Genomic DNA, 984 nt, shown 5'->3' with positions numbered 1-984 from the left:
CACACACCTGCTCTCTGAGAGCACTCTTCAACAACCCGACATACGCGAGCAGTGTAACCACATTTACCGATCATTAAGTACCGCCGCCGAAGAAGTAGTTGGAGTTCAGCGAGCCCGAAAGAACAACTGGTACGATGAGGAATGTCAAGAAGCCGCAGAGAAAAAAGATGCCGCCTACAGGGCCACGCTGCGATCGGGCGCAACGCGAGCCATGTGGGACCGTTATAGGGAACTGAAGAAGGAAGCGAGACGTATTTGCCGCAATAAGAAGAGAGAGGCCGAAATACGTGAGTGCGAAGAGCTTGAGATGCTGGCCGACAGGAAGAACGCCCGAAAATTCTACCAGAGGGTTAGGCGACTTACGGAAGGTTTTAAGACCGGGGCGAACTCCTGTAAAAACAACAATGGCGACCTAGTGACCGATGTCCAGAATATACTTAAATTGTGGAGGGAACACTTTTTCAAGCTACTGAATGGCATCAGCGCTGAAAGTAGTGAAGAAGACGAACTCGAGTCCCCAGTCGATCATGATGGAGTAGCTGTCCCACCGCCTTACTATGACAAGGTACGAATACCGATTAAGCGGCTGAAAAACAACAAAGCTGCTGAAGCTGACGGCCTGCCAGCCGAGCTATTCAAGTACGGCGGCGAGGAGCTGATGAGCTCATATGCAGAATATGGTCAGATGAACTCATGCCCGATGACTGGAATTTAAGTGTGCTCTGCCCAATCTTCAAGAAAGGCGACCCCGCCATACGCGCCAACTACCGCGGAATCAGCCTTCTAAGCATAGGTTATAAGGTCTTATCGAGTGTATTGTGCGAAAGACTGAAGCCCACCGTCAACGAGCTGATTGGACCTTATCAGTGTGGCTTTTGGCCTGGAAAATCCACCATAGATCAGGTATTTACAATACGCCAAATCTTGGCCCGTGGGAATAGGATAGACACACACCATCTATTTGTCGATTTCAAAGCCGCTTTC

The sequence above is a fragment of the Rhagoletis zephyria genome, unplaced genomic scaffold (genome assembly GCF_001687245.7).
Source record: "Rhagoletis zephyria isolate East Lansing unplaced genomic scaffold, Rhagoletis_zephyria_1.1 Rzeph_scaffold_00517, whole genome shotgun sequence".
In the NCBI taxonomy this organism is placed as follows: domain Eukaryota; kingdom Metazoa; phylum Arthropoda; class Insecta; order Diptera; family Tephritidae; genus Rhagoletis; species Rhagoletis zephyria.
The sequence above is the reverse complement of the archived record's forward strand: the minus strand, read 5'-3'. Positions refer to the sequence as shown.